This window comes from Marmota marmota, unplaced genomic scaffold, assembly GCF_001458135.2.
Source record: "Marmota marmota marmota unplaced genomic scaffold, marMar, whole genome shotgun sequence".
In the NCBI taxonomy this organism is placed as follows: domain Eukaryota; kingdom Metazoa; phylum Chordata; class Mammalia; order Rodentia; family Sciuridae; genus Marmota; species Marmota marmota.
In genome coordinates this window covers 26,201,248-26,219,295 of record NW_026000185.1, presented here as the reverse complement: position 1 = coordinate 26,219,295, position 18,048 = coordinate 26,201,248, and the positions used below count along the sequence as shown (strand labels likewise).

The window sequence follows — 18,048 nt, the reverse complement described above, 5'->3', positions numbered from 1 at the left end:
CAAGAGGAAGAAGAGCACCAGGTCCCTGAAGCTCCTTTCTCCCTCTTCTAGTCATTGCCCTTATTTCCAGAATAACCACTCTCCTAATTTCTAGTGGCACTGATTGCTTCTGCCTGTATTGGGACTTTATATGGACAGGACTGTGTAGTATATACCTTTGTATTTATTTTCTTTCACTTGACATTATGTTTGTAAAACCCATCCATGTTGTTGAGAATAACAGTAAATAATCCATTTTTTAACCACTTAAACCCAATTCTCTCCTTGGTGATCCACACCCAGTGGATATATGCACTTTCATCTGGAAGCTACCATTTTCTTGGTTGCACAGATTCTGGTTGTAGGAAAATTAGGAAAGATATTTGGGTATTTTCAAATGGTCACACAGTGGTTAAAGTGTACCGGAGGATCAACCAACTGGAGGTTTTCCCCTTAGGAGTGGAAAGGGACAGGACTCCCCAGTCTCAGATTCCATGAAGTTCCACTTAGAAGGAAGCAATCAGAATCACCCACTGGATGGTTTGAACTTGGGGCCTCTTTCCTGACAGAGGCCCCAGAATGACACTATATTGCCATCCCAATGGACAGATGGGAACACTGAGGACCTGGGAGAGAAGTGGCTTGTCCACAGTATACACGTAGCACTCAGTCTAACTCTTCACTCCCAGACATGACACCTCCCAGCATCCCCCAAACAGATTGCTGATAAGACCCAAGGATACTGAGCAGGAAGACTCAACATCCCACAGAGCAGTCAGCTGGTGATGACCCAGGCCCAGGTAGGCACTGGACCCATGGCCAGGTTGAACAGGTGGGCTCTGGACCCATGGCCGAGTTGAGCAGGTGAGCATGGGGCCCATGGTTGGGTTGAGCAGGTGGACATGGGGCCTAGGGCCAGGTTGAGCAGTGGGCACAGGGCCTATGGCCAGGTTGTGCAGGTGGGCACGGGGCCTAAGGCCAGATTGACCAGGTGGGCACAGGGCCTATGGCCAGGTTGTGCAGGTGGGCACGGGGCCCATGGCCAGGTTGAGCAGGTGAGCTCTGGACCCATGGCCAGTTGAGCAGGTGGGCACCGGGCACAGGGCCCGTGGCTAGGTTGAGCAGGTGAGCTCTGGACCCATGGCCATATTGGACAGGTGGGCTCTGGACCCATGGCCAAGTTGAGCAGGTGGGCATGGGGCCTTGTGGCCAGATTGAACAGGTGGGCTCTGGACCATGGCCAGGTTGAGCAGGTGGGCATAGGGCCTTTGGCCAGGTTGAGCAGGTGAGCTCTGGACCCATGGCCAGGTTGAACAGGTGGGCTTTGGACCTGTGGCCATGTTGAGCAGGTGGGCTCTGGACCTGTGGCCATGTTGAATAGGTGGGCTCTGGACCCAGGGCCAGGTTGAGCCAGCTGCTGTTGTGCTGCAAAGCCTCACAGTTCCTCACCTCTGAGTGTCCAGGTGACCATACACTGGTGAAATGCTCACTGCCTAGGACTTGGAACTGTTACACTTCTGGCAATGGGTTGGAATCCTCTAGAAACATGCAAAGATGGGAAGAGCAGAGACCTTCTGGTCACCTGTCCTCAGAGGCAAGAGACAGAGCAAAGCCGCAGGAGGACCATTATTGGCAACTGGGAGCCAGACAACCCCAGAATGCAGAAGCCCTGCAGTATCATCTTCCCCTGGGGCTCCTGGGAGGAGGATGGTGGCAGCTACACCATCCCTAAGACCTAATGATTTTCATTGTGATAATTCTCCAGTCACCTCTTCTCAGCTTTCATTCCAACATGGTCTCTCCTGCCCAACCCCACACCAGCCTGCGGCTGGGCTCTCTGCTTCCAGTCCCCTCCCTCAGATGTACCTGCCCCAGTTGCCCTGGTAAATGTCAGGGCCCTTGTAGCCCCTGTGATCCATCCTTCCTGGACATGTCTGTTGGCAGGCATGCAATGTCCTCTGCAATCCAATCCCTGGTCACCGGGTGACACCTGTCTTTGCCCAAACCCTCCTGATGTCCTGCTGAACTCCATCCTGCTCCCCGAGGTGTGTGAGTTCTGCCTGGGGCTCCCAGCTACCTGCTTCTTGGCTGAGTTGCTGACACCTCTTTAAAGGTTCAGCTCAGCTGTCACTCTTCCGGGAGGCATTTCCCAACTTTCCTTTGGGTTGGGAGCGGGCCCTCTCTGCGTCCTGCAGTACCTGAGCTTCCTTCTGTCCAGTTCTCTGTGTGCTGTCAGTTAACCCATGGATTCCTTTCTCCCTCTAGATTGTATGATGCTGAAGTCTCAGGCTCCTAGCAGAGACCCCGGGGAAAAGCCATCGGTCATCACAAAGGACAGAGGGGAAGACCCAGGCCCCCAGAAGGAAGAGGCTTGTTTGGATTGTACAGTTAGTACTCAATTTTAACTCTCTCCTGGCCTGAGCAGAGGGGTTGGGAGTCTCCTAGTGGCCAGGGAACAGAATTCAGACCAACTGCCCCACTGCCCCAGAGACTGCTCTGGGCAGAGTCTAGATTCCTAGCAATCTCTCACCAGGCTTCAAGATGGCTATCTGGAGGCACGCACGAGCCCTGTGCCTCATCCTGGGATTTTTTCCTGTCTCTAGGGTTAATGGATCTATTTCCTGTAAATGGAGCTGGGTCTCACATTGGGGAGAGAAAGAGCCCGTGGGGAGGGAGGGGGAGGATGTGCCATTTGGGTTGGTTAAACAGCCGACAGCTGCACTGACTTAATTGGGTTTTATTCTATTTGATCTTGGATAAAGAGGATTTTTGAGAGTCCATTTTCTTCTTCTTAAGTGTTCTTGCTAAAAAAAAAAAAAAAAAAAAAAATTGCCAAAGCCTGCTGGGTTGCTTCCGGATCTTGCTGGCCAGGCTTGCACACAAGGGGGCAGTAGCACACCACCAACCTGCTCAGAAGCACCCACGGGAGCCCATGTTCAGATCTGGAGCATTCACCGGGAATTTTAACTCTAGTTAGATATTTTCCATCTCATATATATTGGCGAGAAATATCACTTAAGACAAAGTTGGAAATAAATTAACCGGGGAACCACATAAAGAGGTTTATATTTGCTTTTCTGCCATCATCTGTGAATTTTTATACTTTGAATATTTTCAGTCTGGATCACAAACCCCCAATCTGAATTTGATGGTGCCATAAGGTGATTCCCCTCCACTTGAGGGTGTTCCTGGGAATCCCAGTTCACGACGGGAAAGCTGTACGTGTCCGCTAATGGCTTCTGAATGCCTTGGAAGTGCTAGGCACCGTACCATGGGTGGCTGCATCTGTTCCTCAGGTTAACATTCCAGAAAGTTCACACCATGATCTTTACATACCAGGAGAGGAAGCAGGCTCAGAGGGATAAAGCACATTGCCCAAGGTCATGCGCTCAAGGACATAAAGGAATTTTCCTGTGCACTCTGACAGATGCTACCTGTCTCGTCACTGACCGTCCATCCTCGGCACCCAGGGCAGTGCCAGGCTGTGTGGTTAGTAAACATGTGAGGATTGAGGCCTGGCTGAGCGCTTGCCAACCCCAGGAGCACCGCACTCTGTGCACCACTCTCTGCTTTCAGAAGGGAGCTGGCCGTCCTTCAAGGGCTTTTGCTGAGGCAGCCCCTGGATTCCAGAGGAAAGCCCCTCCCTGCAGGGAATTCTGCAGAAGCAGGAGATCCTGGAGCGAGACCAACACATCCTGCAGGATGACGGCTTGCTGAACACATCTGCTACAGGGCAAAGGAAAGAATATGTCCCAGGCTTCAGGTTTCACCCTGAGTAAGTCGTGGGAAACTGGAAGACGGGGTGCTATTAGGTTACCTATGGTTCCAGCCCCTCTAGACCACAGAAGCACATTGTGAGATGGGCAGGGTGAGGAGAGAACCCCAAGGGACATTCCTGTGTGAGGCAAGGTCCAGGATGATGGGGTGGGGGTCTCTAAAGAGCCAATGAGCTCCACAAGAATGGGGGTCCCACCGTGGCCTCTGGCTGGCCCACCCTGTTCCATCCTGCCTGCCTCTGTCCCCACTGAGGTTGGAAACCTTGCTGGAGGAGACAGTGTTGCTGGGTGGTCTTCCGAGTGGCAGGTCTGAGGGCTGGGGGCATCTGTCAGTGGGGGGAAAGCCCCCAGCGCTGGGGATGCTGGGAAGAGTCCCGGAAGGCAGGCTGGGAGCAGGGTCAAGGACTGCAAGGCTGGGGTCCTCGAAGGGTGTGTGAATTCAACATGTCTGTCATTCCCCCTGCTGGGCTGTACCACAGAAAAAGGCTCCAGAGAGGGGCCAGTGGGCTTGTCTTGGGGGAGCTGGGCGGACTCTGTCCTGACCACAGGCAGGCTTGGGAAGGACGGGGCTTCCTGGGACAGACAGTGCTGGCAGGAGGGGCAGGGCCAGCCCAGGGAAGAGAGGGAACAGTTCCTCTGGGTACCTTCAGCAGGTAGGCACAGGGCTCAGAGTCCCAGCCTGGGTAAGAGACTGGGCTCCTCACCTCCCTCATGGGTGGGCAGACTCGTGTCTCCAGGGGCCACAGTGTCTGTCCCCGGTTCTCAGATGAAGCCGAGCTCTTGTAACGCCGCAGGTTTCTGGCCATCCCCGTGGATTCCTGGCACATTGACAGGAAACAGACCCTCACTCAGGTTTCCTCAGAAGTGGGGTGTGTGGCAGTGTTGGGAAGCTCTGTGGGGCCAGCCCTGGGGCAGAGTGGGAAACGGCCACACCCTGGATCTTTCTGGTTTCTTCTGTTACCGGTGGGGTTGATTCAGGGTCTCTGCTCTTAAACGTCTGCTGCACCCAGCATCGGGTTCCAGGGCTCATCTCTGCATCATGCCATTTTCCACTTGGCCTGCAGCGTCTGTGGGTCTAGCTCACAGCGTTCCCATGAGCAGGGATATCACTGCCTCGGGTCATCTTTGTGTATCAAGCCCTCTTCCAGACACCTGAATGGGTGGCCCTGTGCAGGTGGCTCCTCTGGCCTCACACAGCGTGGAGAGGACGTGGACCTCACTCTGCCTCTACTCCTCCCGCACATCAGGCTTCTTCTCTCTCTCCAGGCCCCGTCGACTCCTAGTTCCCGCCCACAACACACTTGTGCTGCCCACGATTTCTACCCCTGGCGCACAGCGTGGTTGCCCAGGCCTTCTGTGAAAGACGATGGAAAGCATCTCCCAGCCAGGCTGAGAATGTGCTTTTGAAGTGACTGAGAAATTTGCCATCTGTCAATCCTGGACATGACATCACTGTGAAGATCTTATATGGAAGTGCACCCAACAGAGAAAAGTCAAGGTTCAGAGAAACCAGCCACTAGACTCAGGGAAGGGCTTCGGCAACTGGTTGCAGATTCACACAATGCCCTTCTTCCTAAGCCCATTCTACACACACGGTTAGTTGCCTGATCTGCAAACCTTAGACTCAATCTCAACTCACTCCCAACAGCCACCAAGTTGCACTAATTCCAAGAGGATGCATAACTTATGAGTCAACTTGACTGGGCTATGGCATGCCCAGATATTTAATTAAGTGTTATTCTGGCTGAGTCTGTGAGGGTGTTTTTCAGTGAGGTTGACTTCTGACTCAGTAGACTGCGAGAAGCAGATGGCTCTCCTTGATATGGGTGGCCCTCGTCCAATGGGCTAAAGGCCTGAAGATATCAAAAAGACTGACCCTCTGCCTGATGACTTGGGCTGGGACAAGTCTCTTTCTGCCTTGGGACTCAGAATGAAGCATCAGTTTTCGGGTCTGTAGGCTGCCAGCTCCCTACCGGCACTTCCACCCCAGCTCTGTCCATCTCCAGTTTGCTGCCTATAGGGGTTGGCACTGCTCAGCCTCTAGGACCACAGGAGCCATTCCTGATAATAAGTCTCTATATGTCGACATCCTTATCTGTCTACCACTGGTCTGTTTCTCTGGAGAACTTTGACGGTGTCCAGTTTTCAAATGCTTCTTGACAACCTCTTCTTCCTCATCCCCATGTCGTAGGCCTCCTGTGAGCAAAAGTGCTTTCCCTCCAGTGGGATGAGGAGCTCATCATCCCACCTGCTGTCCAGCACATGTTAATGTGTTTGGCCTCAATTTATTCCCTGTGCTGCACAGTCCTGGAGAGCCAGGATTCTATTTCTCCAGTGCCTACAGCATTCCTAACATTTTGCACACATCACAATTTGAACAATGAATACACTGTGTGTGCTTGGGTGTAACTAGATTTTCAAAATATTGGTCAGCAAGACAACCACAGATCCTTTAATCCCAAAGGTTGATCCAGATTATTTGACCTAATTCTTTAATACCCCATCATCAGATAATTCCGTGTGAGCCGACCACCGTAATGTCAGCAAGTACAAGGCTGAATCTCATCTCCACCGCAGTGTGGAGGGCTTGGTGTCCTTTAATGAATGTACATAGAGAGGGATGTCAGAAGATTAGCATTCTTGTAATGAGAAAGAGAGAAACATTCATCAAAATTGCCCACATGGTATCGGTGGAGCATCTTCCAGCTAAGACCTGCAGTAAATGGCAGTGAGAGATGGCAGATTTCACAGGTTGGTCATGGGGAGGCTTGTTAATTTCACAGTTTATAAAAGATTAATGGTAAAGGAAATAAGCCACAGCTACAGCTATCTAATTGCAGAAAATGCTTTGCGTAAAATACAACCCAGAAGAAAATAGAAAGGAGAATGTGACATTTTCTTTGGAAATGGGCCTTGACCTTTACATTGACTTTAGAAGTGATGGGAATTCCTAACCAGGGGGACTTTAGCTCCAAGTCAGCAGACCAACGGCTCTCCAAATTATGGGGGTCCCAGGGAGATCCTGCCCTTGAGAGAGTTCTGAACTGAGAAGATATGAAGTTGACCCCATTCCCTGAAACTGAGGGATGAATTTGGTCACCCTGCTGGTTGTTTATAGATCTGAGCCCTGGGGACTGGCTCCAAGGCGGATACTGAGCCTTTTACTTTCCCATTAAAATCGATGGATGACTCCCTCAGTGATGCAGAGAATTCCGGTGCCTCCTGGAGATATCAGCTGAACTCTGTCACCTCCCCTCCCATCCAAAGGACATGTTAGAGTGCTAATCCTTGGTGCTACTCAATGTGACCTGACTTGGGGACAGGGTCTTCATAGGAATAATCAAGTGAAAACGAGGTCCTCAGGGTGGGTTGCTGCAATTGAGTGCCACCGGTGACCTTGTAAAGACAGCAAGCCCTGGTTCAGGGACACCCCTGCAGGAAGGGCCCCCACTCCCTGGTTCCCAGTACGGTGGGAACTGCTGCTCCGCTGACCCACCGACAGACTTGGCGTGGACATCCCTCTGCTGGGACTCGCAGCCCTTCTCAAGTCAAAGGTAAAGGACAAGCCCAATTTCCACTCCCCTGACTATTTTCTTCCGGGTTGTACTTTAGACAAAGCGCTTTCTGCAACTAGATCCACGCAGGTAGGGGCTGGAGCCACGCATCTCCAAGGTGAGGTGCCAGGTCGTCAGCAGCCCCCTAGAAGTGAGGAGAGAGGCACTGAAGGACTCCCCTCCACAGCCCTCAGTGGCCAGGCCTGCTGACCCCATGACTGCGGCCTTTCAGCCCCAGGTCTCTGAGCCAGGACATTGCTATTGTTCAAGCCGCCAGTCTGAGGGATTTTGCTGAGTCCTTGCAGATTAACACACTGCATGCTCTGCCTCTTGATCTGGCTTCTCCGGAGGGTTTTACAGCCTAGAAACAAAGACGGAATGATTCAGTCTTCGACACTGTTTCTAAGTATAAACCATAAAAGTTAAGAACCTAAGAACTCGTGGTCCCCCTGTGCTACGCTGAGGTAGCGTGACTGGGGTGTAAGGAAGACACAAGGAGAATGGATCTAGGCTCAGATCCAAAAGATGTGGGTTGAAATCCTGACACCTCCATCAGCTGTGTGATCTCAGGCAAACCACTTGATTCTGTAATGCCAGATTCGTGGGACCCCAGTAGACCTCCAGGAGCTGAATCCGAGGCAATCACACAAGAGTCTTTATTGCAAGCTCGAGCCTGGACTCACAACCGTTTCTGATGCAGCGGTCCTAGGGAATGAGTCCCAGTCCTTTGTTCAGTGAGATTTTATAGGTTTTGGGGGGATACTCTATGTGTCACAACATCACACAGCAAATCATTCCATACCGCGGGAACATTGATTAGCACATTCACTGGCGGGAACAAGTTGGGTAGGGGTGATTGGTTAGTCCAAGAGGGGGATTCCTTTGAACTTATTGGTTTAGGCCATGAGGGGTGTACGTGCTAAACTACATGGTTTTCCCTGTCTCATGCTGATTGGAGGTTGCTAGGGGGTTGCTATGGGTCCTCACCGAGCCTAACTGAGTCAGGGACACCTGGCGCCACAGATCTCTCCTGTTATTTGCAGACAAACAACTCAGCAGGGTGGGTATGTGCCTAGGAGTGCTCTGTGGGTTTTTCCCAGGACAAGGGTCATGCCCCCTTCCTTAGGACAGGCCTTGAGGTAGAAGCTGGTTTCTCAAAAATGGAGTCACATCAGTTTCTCAGTTCCATGGGCCTCGGTTTCCCCATCCATAGGGCTGGGGTACAAGAACACCTTACAAAGGAATTGCCACGAGGAATGAAGGGCTGGGCTAACCACATGGCTCAGAACTGGGCCTCTTTCTGACCTTTTAGCAGACTCCAACTTCTCTCTTCAAATAGATCCTGGATCCCTCCAGGGAAGGGGAACACTCGCTCTCCTTTGAATTCAGTTTGGACTGGTGCATATGTGGGGTGCTGAATATACTCCCATATGAACCCCTTCTTCAGTTCTACAGGATGGATTAGGGTCCCCCTTTCTCTGATTCTTATGTTGAGGTCCTAACTCCCAGTGCTCAGATTGCAGATGTAATCAGGTATTTTAAGATGAGGTCATACTGGAGTGGGGGCCCCCTAAACGACATTACTTGTGTCCTAATAAATGAGGAGATCTGGAGACAGATATGCACACAGCAAGAACAGCAACTGGAGTCAGCGACTGGCGTTGCGCTGCCATGGCCAGTGACTGTCTGGGAATGCAGGACAGGTCCTTGCTGGTGCCTTGAGAAGGTGCCTGACCCGACCAATGCCTTTGAGGAGGCCGGCCAAGCTTTCCACAAAACTGCTTGAGCAGAGTGACCCCCAAGTCTGCACCTGGGGAAAGGCAGACACAGAGCCCTGGAGCTCCTTCATGGTGACAGGGTCCTCAAGGGTGGAACTGACTGGCCAAAAGGCAGGAGGTGACAATGCGGGGTCAGTTTCCTTGGCCGCTGTCTTGGTGTGTTTGGGCAACTGTGACAAACTACCACAGACGGGGTGCTTTATTAACCAAAGAGACTTACTTCTCAGTTCGGAAGCCTGGGACGTCCAAGGGGAGGACCGGCAGATTCTGTGAGTGCAGGGTGCTTCCTGCTTCACAGACAGCCATCTTTTTGCTTCTCTTCACACGGTGAGGAAGCTCTGTTCTTGGGGAGCTAATCCCGTTCATGATGGCTCCACCCTCATGGTCTGATCACGTTCCGAGAGCCCCACCTCTTCCTACCTCACACTGGGGTTAGGGTCTCAATATATGGATTTTTTTGGCAGGGGGGGCGGAGGCACACACATTCCCAACATGCTAGTGAACCCAATATGCATTTTACAATATAAGATAAATGTTTTACAAATTATGATGTATATTCTATATCTTAAAATACACCACTGACTCATTAGTAAGGAGAAGCGTGCTTACTAAAATTGAGTGTATCCTTTGTGTCTCTGGAGTGGTCTGAAATCACATGCAGAAAAATCCACAGTGCTCATGCCGTATGAGCTTGTGGACTTTATAAAATCTGCAACAAAGAATCTCTATGGTGATGGCTACAGGCTGACACCATCAGCCAGGGAACCCAACTCCCTTGAAGAGGGAAGAGCAGAACATAACAAGGGGGGCAGGAGCCCGGACTCTGGTGCCCTCTGGCTGTGTCTGATCCTAGCTCTGCAGCCACTTGGCTGTGAGACCTCCAGAAACTCTCCGCCTGTTGCCTGGTCTCCTCGTCTGTAAAATGAGAATAATGATCCTGTCCACAGCCTAAGACTGCTGTGAAGTTCCGTGACAATCTCGTCAAGGTCCTAGGAGAGGCCCCTACACGGAGTCATTGCTCTGTAGGTGTCGGCTGTCACTGGTGCAGGGGCCTCCACTCCCCGCCCCCAGAGCAGGGGCGTCCTCCTCTCACCTTCTCCACCTGTTAAGGGAGGGGGCTGGTGGATCTGATGGCTGAGACCCAGCTATCTTTGGGGCCATGTCTTTACCAATGGAGGGAATTTATGCAAAGAGTGGACGCTGTCTGTCCTACATGTCTGGAGCCGTCCCCAGCCTTCCTTGGAGTCAGCGATGGCCAACATGCAGACCAACATGGAGAGCCGAGTCACATGTTAAAGATGGCAGAACTTTGACACAAAAGGCATTTGGGTCTCTGAGTAACTGTGGGGAAGGCAGCCTGGAGCCCACAATCTGAGAAAGAGATTTTATTAGCTTCTAAAATAACAAGAACTTGCTGAACCAATCCAGTGCTGTTTTGGCCCACAATCAGGAAAGACCTTTAATCCTTCCCTTTTCCATCCGTAAGAGGAGTCATAGATCCTTTCCTGCCCCTATACCCAGGGTCAGGCCCTGAGGTGTCCTCTGAAGGGAGAGGAATATTTAATTCAGTGCCTGTGTGTTGCTGGCACCTGCGTTGAAGGGGGAAGCTGCCAACTCCTGTGCTATTCTCCCATTCAGTTTTGGTCACAGCTGTGGAGGGACATTCTTGGTCCAATAGCAGCTTCTCTCAAGAGCCCACGGTGCTCTTCCATTTCCCATCCCCTGTGTATCCTTGACATTCCTGACATTGGTGGGAGACCATTCATCAAGCAGGTATGCTGTGTTAGTCAGCTTTCCATTACTGTAACAAAATAACTGAGGTCATTAACTTACAAAGAGGAAAGGTGTATTTTGGTTTACTTTTAGTTTGGGAGATTTCAGTCCATGATCCAATGGACCCATTGCTTTTGGGTCTGTGGTGAGGCAGCTCATCATGGCAGGAGGACACGGCAGAGCAAACTTGTTCACCCCATGGTGGTGAAGTGAAAAATAGAAATAGAGACTTGGTCTCATGATCTCTGTTGAGAATATGCTCCCAGTGACCTAAAACCTGCCATTAGGCCCCTACTTCCTAAAGGCCACAACTGAGAGCACCCCCAATTCCTAAAGTCCCTACTACCTCCCAAGAGCACCACCTGGGGAAAAAGCCACGAGCACGTAGGCCTTTGGGGACCATTTGACATTCAACCGTGCACATGGCTGTCCTGGAGGTGGGTGCTCCCCTCCACCAGGGGCGGTGGGAGTGAGTGGATGCACACTTGCTGATGGGCTGGGGTGGAAATTCGGAGAGCCCAGATGCACAGAGCAGGGAACTCGATTATGTGCCCAGTGTGGGTTTCTCCTTCTCCCTCCCATCACCTGCTTCTCGCTGCTGCTTCTGGAGGTCTGCCCACGAACAGGCTGCCCACACCCCAGACTTGCATTTGGAGAGAATTCAAGTGAAGACAGGCGGGGACAGCACGTCCTCACTCTGGCCTCCTATCTAAACCTTGTCTCAAGTTCAAATGGACCTCGTCCTTTGGCAATCCTCGAGGACTTCAATAAAGTGGGTTGCTTGCTTCTGTTTGCAGTTCCTCGTGTTTCTTCCCCATCGCTTAGACTCTGGTGGAGATGGATGGCGAGTTTGTATGCCTCATAATCTCTAACAGATCTTACACCCAAGAAAACCCAACGATCACAGCCAAGAGCACCCCGTAAAGAGTTCTAACTCAGTGGTATTTACTTCATTTGAAGGATTTTTGCTATACACTATAAGTGAACCCAAAGAGGTATTCAAATGCATTAAGACACCTCATTGGACTTGAGAATATGACATCTTGACATGCTAATAGGCCAGAGTACCTCATCTCCCTCAGGTCTTTGCAAGATGGCGGCATGGTGTCCCATTGTGCCAGAGAGGTGCTTGTCAATCTAGGTGCTCAGGGTCCATATGGTGTATGTGGGAGTTTGTTCCTTCATTTAAAAAATCCTCTTTTGTAATTAATTGGAATAAGAAGTGAACCTTTACCCCATTATTGTCTGTCATGTGCCTCTTGCCAATTAGCATGGTTGCACTTCACAGCTTAATTTAGTATCAGTTGTGAAACTTGAAGAAAGATTGCACCATCTTTGAATATTAATGCGATTTTGTTTCCCGAGGGCATTAAGCTTTCTGACACGCTGGACTCTCTCCACTTGGTAGAGAGTTTTTGGATTCTCAACTCAAATAAAGCTTCACTTACTTGTACCATCTTCCAATTTTATGGTGAAAAAGAGTCTCCATTCTTAACATTGGCCTACTTCTCGTTGAGGAGTAGAGGGACTGCCAAAAATCCTGAGATAAAAATTCTGGGCTGGCTTAACAGCCCTTGGAGTCTTTCCCAGACAGTGCTTCCTGAGATTTCCTGTAAGGTGGACTGATGCATTTTAGAAACTCCTCAGAGTAGAAAGGCCTTAGTGAGATGAAGGCTTTGGCACCGGGTCTGGTACCTGGGAGGGGATCAATGAATTTCTCTTTGGATGTAACGGGTATACCCATCGTCATCGGGCAAGGAACTTTTGTGCAAATCTCTGAGAACTGATTGTGTGACCCCAGAACTTGCGAGGGCTGGGTTATGGGACCTCCCACCTCTTTGCACCCTGGGAAATCTGTTGACATGGTCCAGTGTTCCTTCATGGGTAGGATGTGGAGGCTCCAAGTGTGCTTGGCAAAGAACCGGAAGTTTCCCAGGAGGCCTGACAATTCACTGACACAAGTTTGCTCTCCTTCAACAAGACACCCCACATTTCCCAAAATAGGAGGGGCCAACCCATCGAAAAGGGCCCTGCGTGATATCCAAGGGGACTTGGTTCTCTCTCCTTGATCACTGGGCTGCTTCTTGCCCATTGGAACCTTCTGGAATGTGCATTCTGGAGATGGTTCCTGTTTGTCTGAGCCCACCCTTTTCAACTCTCCCTCATGCGCCGTTTGAGCTGAGCGTGGGTGGTAACCATTCCATATTCTTCCAGGCAATGTCTTCTGCCAGCATCAGTAGGAATCTCTGGACCTGGCAGCCGGAGTCTCACCGTTGCCTGTTTCTCTCTACCACCTCCTTCTAAACATCCCTCGTCCACACCAAGTCCACTCACTGGGGGACGTCCACTGCGTTGGAAAGCCCCGCAGGCCACACCAGATGCATCCATAAGCTAGGTCTCCATTTGTTACTGTGACCGAATCCCCAGCCTCCCTTCCTACTGACTTCTCAGTCTCTCCCCTGATCCCCTGATCCCCCTCCCACGAGGGCTTATTCACTTGTTTGTTCATCAAACATTTATGGACCACTGGGTTTTGTAGAGTCTGAGATGAATCAGGCAAACATCATGCCCTCAGGAGGTTCATAGACCAGGGAATAAGAAAGGTGCATGAACTGAAAATCATCATCTGTGTGATAAGAGCTATAAAAGTGGGAACCCCAGGAGTTATGGGAGGGAAGAGGGGCTCTGGCCAGGGGTTCAGGGAAGGTCCCCACAGCAAGTGTGATTTTAAGGGCAGAGTATTCAGGGATAACTAGCAGCAACGGTGGGGTGGGGGGAGTGAGTTCCTAGAGCATTTTGTGCCTGTGAGATATAAGGCTGGGAGATAAGGATTATTCAGATTTGGAGAGTTTGAACTTCATGAAAAGTGTCTGCACAGCAGAAAGAACTTGGACAGAACTTTAGCCATTCAAAAGCCCTAGAAAACTCCTTCGCCAAGGGGAAATTTTCTCCTCTGGTCTTTGGTCTCTGTTTTGGAGGCCTGATTGGAGGATGTCTTAGTATATTTTGTGTTGCTGTAACAAAATACCTGAGGATATTTGGTTGGCCCATGATTCTCTCAGCTGGAAAATCCCAACATCCTGGTGCCAGTCTTGGTGAGGGCTCCCTGGCTGTGTCACAGCATGGTGGAGAGGCAGAAAGAGAACTGGCCCCACATACCGAGACAGGAAGCACCAGAGCTGGCAGGGGCCAGGATCATCATTTTTATAAACATCCTACTCTTGTGGGAAATAATCCACTTCTGCAGGACCCAACCCATCCCATGAGACTAGCATTAATCCACTCATGAAGGTGGAGCCCACGTGACCTAATGATCTCCCACTGGTTCCCTGCCACCACACTGGGGACCAAGCTTCTCACACACGAACATGTTGAGGGACAAGGCAGATCCAAACCTTAGCCAATGGGCTAAGCCTGGATATGGGTCAGAAGGTCTCGTGATGATGAGAATGTAAACCTAAGCAGGGGCAGGAAGCCCAACCCAGAAGGTGCTGGCTGAGGATTGATTGGTTGGTCAGATCAGGGGGGACGTAGGGAGCAGCTGAACATGGGGGTGAAGACAACAGCAGACTCTTCGTTGGCTCTAAATTGATGTTGGTGGTTGAGCCTTAGAGAGCTCTGTACCTCAGGTTCCTCCGCACGTTCCCTTTCTGCCTTCGAGGGCAGTTCTCCTCCTCTTCCTCCCACCCCACCGTCAATAAAGCTCGCACCGAGCCCCTTTCCCAGGTGAGCCCACCGTCTCCTTGGGCCAGGTTCTGGACTCCTGGGAGCCACCAATGTTACCGTGTCCTTTCTCTAAGGCTCTGGGGCTCACCTCCTGCACAAATATTGATTCTTGGCCTGATTAATACTGCTATTTATATTAACAATGCATTTGTTCACCAAAAAAATAATTAGCACAAGAAAGCTGAATATTATTAGGGGCCTCATTAATTTCACCAAGTTTATTTAAGTGACAGCAGGATGTCAAGTCAATAATGAGTACTAATTAATAAACACATCTGAACACCTTGAAGCACACTTGAGTAGGGCCACAGAAACCTAAGTGGGGTGGGGGCTGGTTTCTGAGGAGCACAGGGGATACCTCCTCTTTTGAATGGAGGGTCCCAAGTGTGATGACCTAAGGTCTGATGTGCAAGACGGTGGCCAGTCTGGGGTCTGAAGAGCTAGCATAAGGCCATTAGTGGCCTGAGACTCTGCCTCATGACAAGATGTCCCCTCCTCTCACTGAGGAAGCATCGAGGACATGGGTGGCTTTTGGAACCAGACCCTGTTTTGACACCAACCTCACCTTCTGGAGAGGCTGTGGATTGGGCATGAGGGGCTCTATTGGAAGAGCTCGGTGACCTGCTACGTCGGGGAACCTAGAAGTGCCCCCTCTGCTCCCTTTGTGGCCACCTCTGGATAGAGACCAAGTGCGTGGATTCAGTGTGGCACGACCGCGGCCATCCTGAGTCTTGGCCACCGTGACTGCCCTGGCATAGCCCTGGCTCTTTCTTCCTGCATAGTCCCCGACAAATTATAAATAGGCAAACTGTAGGCGTGGCATACTGCGCTTTAGAACATGGCTCTGACTCAGGGATGAGCCTGCCTCTTAGATGGTAGCTCAAGATGAAGCCATTTCCGCCCTGGCCCACACCCACACTGTCTTTCTGACCCGAATGGCAGGATCCATCTGTTCCTGCTGCCGCCCAGGACCTGCTCTGCCAGTCAGTCTGCGCTCCTGGGCCTGTCTGCCCCTCTCCTGGGTCTCAGACCACCCGGGGCCAGTCCCCACACACTGGGACCAGGCTTTTGCAGAACACCCAGGGCCCCTTTGCTTCCTTGGCTCAGCAGGGACAGGCCTTGAGCCCTCCGAGGCGCCGAGTCTTCCCTGTATGTGCCTCTCACGTTAAAGCTGCTGTTCAGAAGCCCTGGGAACCTGTAATTGCCTCTCAGAGGTGGTTTTATTCCTTTAACCTCCTCCCCGCTCCCTACTTAGAGCTAACACGATTGGCATGTTTAGGCAGAATCCGCTGGCTTCAAACAAAGCAAGCTGTTCTGAGTACACAGCCCGGAGCCACCGCAGAGGACACCGGAGCTCCAGCTATAAAGGAGCAGGGCTCTGGGGCATCCCGCCTCTGAGAGCCAGGGGCAGCGGGAGCGCTGGGTCTGGGGCAGCTCCAGCCAGTGGCCCCAGGAAGTGCGAACCTGGCTTTCTAGTGCCGCCTCCGCCTTCTGTTTGGTTGTTGGGGAAATTGATCTTTCAGATATTTTAACTGCATGGGTGGAAATCCGCATGTGCAGTATTTTGCTAAGACCCAAAGCCTTCAGGGACTGTTTTGGGAGCAAGTCAGAGGCAGACTCCACCCTCCCCAAGGGGCTTCATCTCTGGGCCAGACCTGGGCTGGTGAGGTCTCCTGGACTCCTTGCAGTCACTCTGGGAATTGAGAGCACCCCCATTGTCAGGGTGAGTAAACTGAGACTCCGGTGAGTCTTAGTGGGCGTGCCTGGGACGAGTCAGTGGCAGGGGACACTTGTGAGACCCTGATGGTACGCAGGCAGGGTGGTGGCTGCCACGTAGCTTCTGTGCTGGCCTTTCCTGGTTCCGTTTGAGAATTAGCAGAACAACATGCTCACTCAGGGGGCCCTGGTGACAAATTACGAGCCTTGGCATAGAGTGGGGGCCAGTCAGTGCTGCTGATTGGATCAAAGAACAATGACCACAGGGGTCCCAAGGTCCAGATGTGTCTTTCTAACAGTAGCCCAGAGGCGACTACTGCCTAAGGACAGCAAGGGCAGCCTGGCAGCCCACAAGTGAGCGTGGGTTGCTGCCCCCCCGACCCCCACATTGCTGAGCACCTCTGCCCGCAGGCCTGTGCTGGGCTCTGGATGCCTGTGGCCTCCGTCTCCCTCACAGCGGGCATGCAGGGAGGGCAGGTTATCAGTGTTTTCAACAAGAGGAACCTGAGACCCTGACAGGTCTTGCTGAAATTTATATAGGGAGTGAAAAATGAAGCCATATGTCTTCCCCCAATCCCAAAAGCCAACAAGCCGACTGTAGGCTGAAAAAATCCCAAGTGGAAAGAAAATGAATGTCACACACCTAACCTACCAGGCCCTGGAGCTCAGCAGCACAGAACTCGGTGGAGTGTGTGTGGTTTCCCTGTGACCATGGGGTGGACGGGGGCTACAGCTGCCTGTCATCTCTATAGTATCATTCCCTATACAAATACCCCGGGGAAGCAGCCAGGTTCAAAATTCAGAGTCCTGATGCCACTGAACGGGGCTGGCTTGCAAACCATCGGGAAGTGGAAAAATACTGTGAAACCATTGTGAGTTGTAGACTGCTTGTGCCACAGGGAAGGGACAAGTGATGGGACAGAAAGGACCAGAGGACAGGAAGGCAGATTCGGGACCTCGTGGGAAAAGAGACGTCTCTCGGGGAAAGGTGGGGCGGAGTGTTTCTAGCCCGGAGGCCTGGATCAAAGCTGGGTGCTGGATCAGACAGGGGGCTGGCAGCTCCTGACGATTTATGAAAAGAGAAGGAATCATGGATTTCTACTGGGAAATACTGGGCTGAGAAGCGAGGTCAGGCTGGAAATAAGTCAGGATGAGTTGAGGGCTCGCGTGGCAGCCAAGCTGGGGAGTGTGGTTGGGTTGGTTGGAAGTTAGCAAGATGGCAGGATCCATCCAGCTCAGGAATGAGTGTGGGGGGATCTGCTCTCTGTCTGTGATGTCCTTCTCTTTCCACAGGGCTCAGTCCAAAGGTCTGGACGAAAGGCAGACAGCACACTGCTTGGACCCCTCTCTCCCTGGTTTCTCTGGCTGTCCCAGGCACCTGGGCTTCAGGCTTCTGCACAGACAAATCACACAAGGAGGCACTTGTGTTGTGACATCTCCCACAACCTCATACTGGCACCAGACACTCCCCCGTCTGAGGGTCTTTTGAGCATGGGAAGATCTTCATTTACACTCAGGATGAGCTAAGGGACACATGGAGTTTTGCACCTGGGTAGAAAGAAAGCCAGTGGCATATTCAGGGCAGGATAGTGGGAGGACCCACCTTGGATGACAGTGATAAGGGAATTCATTTTTAAATTCATAGAGAATTAAAAAAAAAACAACAATAAAATTTACAGGAAGTTGGCCAACTTTTTATTATCACCTTGCACCGGCAATGGTAAATCAGTTGTAAAACTTCTGTTG

The 18,048-nt window shown here is 51.4% G+C and overlaps 1 long non-coding RNA gene across 1 annotated transcript in view; it reads left to right on the top strand.

The window, feature by feature from the left end:
• Positions 1-17,716, top strand: part of LOC125612378 — a 52,748-nt gene extending 35,032 nt beyond the window's left edge. Inside the window, exons 3-4 of the long non-coding RNA XR_007342744.1 lie at positions 13,075-16,309; positions 17,596-17,716. This is a non-coding gene — a long non-coding RNA (uncharacterized LOC125612378). The remainder of the gene's footprint in view (positions 1-13,074; positions 16,310-17,595) is intronic.
• The last annotated feature ends 332 nt before the right edge of the window (positions 17,717-18,048 follow it).